Below are 2,282 nucleotides of genomic sequence, written 5' to 3'. Positions count from 1 at the left end.
ATGATAATATCATTTTATATAAACATACAAATAAATAAAACGAATATTGTTGTGTGCACTGCATTCTCAAATGCGATGCAGTGCGCGCATCGAAATTAGTTAATTTATTTATTTGTTTACTTACCTGTAAATCTCCGTAATCCATAGATTACTACCTCCACCCTGCCCCTCCCCCTCTTCACGTCACCGCCCGGCAGGTACTCCCACTACCGACCGCGGCTGGCAGAGCAGTCGCCTTCATTAGTAAAGCAAGTGTAAAGTCACCATGGCACATTTAGTGTGGATTATGAGCGATAGAAAAAGTACCCCTGAAATGATCTCATAAGCCCTGCCCTGCACTCAGCCCTACCCTTACCACTCCATCTGTTCTTGCAATAAAGTTTGAGGGCAGGAGGCCCATCTTCAAAACATTTTGCTTAGGAGAGTTCCGAGCAAAAAAGTGTGAAAACATCTGCTCTGGCTGTAAATCGAACCAAAGGAGTCTTGTGTTTGAGCTGGATCTGTTCTGGTCGCAATCATGTAACTTCGGCGGAGAAGGAGATGCTGGCATGAGAAGATCAGATCTCTAAACCTCAGCCCCCACCACAGACTAAACGTGTGCTCTACACATAAAGCACATAATATTTCTGCATGCCTCGGTTTCATTATCTCTCACAAGAGGATGGGAGAGTAAATTCCAGAATGATGTCTAAATGATAACCTGAACATATGTTTAACATGTGCAAACAATAGCTTTATTATTCCTTAGACAAAATGTAATTTCCTTGTTGCACCGCAGGCAATGCAGTGTGGGAGGATGGAAGGGTCGAAGGAGTAATGAGATGGGCATCATAAGGTCATTGATTATTTCTCTAGTTCCATCAAACTGTCTGAATGAGTTCTACTGAAGATATGAAAAAAAAGACACTCACGAATAAACTATCACTAAACAGAACAAGCAGCCTTGAAAGTAACCGTGCAGTAGTGCCAGGAAGAACTGATCACAAAAGTGAAAGTGAATGCTTGGCATTTTAGTTGCTAGGACAACAAAATGGCGTAGGACTGTCCACAGTCCCATGGACACGTGCATGCTGTTTGCAATGGTCAAATGGCGAGGTAGCCATCTTTGTCCATTGCAGACATGTGGATGAGAGCCCTCGCAGAATTGATTCCAAAAGGTGCTCTCTATGGCGAGGCAGCGCATGCGCTGCTTTTGCCAGGCGAGACCTAAAAATGGGAGTTGAGCCGTTCTCAATGGGGAATCTTTATGCCAAGCATGCCTTCGAACAGGGCACGGTATTTATACTACCACACCCAATATGGCCACTAAATCCAACGGGAAACCAAGATATTGCGAGAAACCAAGATCTTGCGAGATTTTGACTTTACTCAGTAACGAAGCACAGGATAATGAGTTGGGGTCCTTTAAGGAAGTAGATGATGACTGAGATTTGGATCTCTTTCTCTTCTGTAAGTGCTGGGACTGGCAGAAACCTGGAAGGGAGTTTGGAATATGAATGTAGCAAGGTATATGGGAGAGGTGGGTAAGGTCTCAAGGATCGCAGGACCATTCATATTGGACATGTATAAGGGACAAGGGATATAGAGGCGTATACTTTCAGGTATCGCTTTGTCTGCGCATTATATATTGTGAAATCCCAAACCCCTGATGCCCAGGAGCCATATAGTGCACAGGTGTGCAGGTGGAGCAGGGCATAACAATACTCCATCACCAAAAGCTGTTCCACTGGGTGTGGCATTTCAGGAGTAAGAGTGACACCTCCAAACAAGGGATGGGGCATTGATGTGCTGAGAGCGTTGTGAAGGCCTATCCTATGTTGAGCATCCCACCTTTTTTTACTAAATAAAAACGTTTCCCATGTTGTCTTTTTGAGGACGTACATATTCAACATACTTCACATTCAATATGATCTTTTAGGACAATCAGCGGAGGATGTTTTTCTGCATGAGAAAAGGGGTCGAAGGGTCTCAGGAAAGAAGTATAAAACACTGGGTGCACCTGACAGTCCTCTGGAAATTCCAGGTTTAGAGACACATGATTGATCACCTTGGAGACTTTGTAGGGACCTATATAATGAGGTTGTAGTGTATGTGGTTCAGCGAAATGCAAGTTCTTTGTTGCTAACGAGACTTGATCTCCATTTTCGTAAGCAGTTGCTGGATAATGAGGTTCATCACCCTTTTAGAATGTTGTAACTCGCATTATCTGTTGACCACATTTTCTCGATATTTTTGTGGTCTGTTACATTAGTGTAAACTGTTCCCTCCTTGGGCCAGGGAAA

Source organism: Lissotriton vulgaris, chromosome 7 (assembly GCF_964263255.1).
Source record: "Lissotriton vulgaris chromosome 7, aLisVul1.2, whole genome shotgun sequence".
In the NCBI taxonomy this organism is placed as follows: Eukaryota; Metazoa; Chordata; class Amphibia; order Caudata; family Salamandridae; genus Lissotriton; species Lissotriton vulgaris.
The sequence above is the reverse complement of the archived record's forward strand: the minus strand, read 5'-3'. Positions refer to the sequence as shown.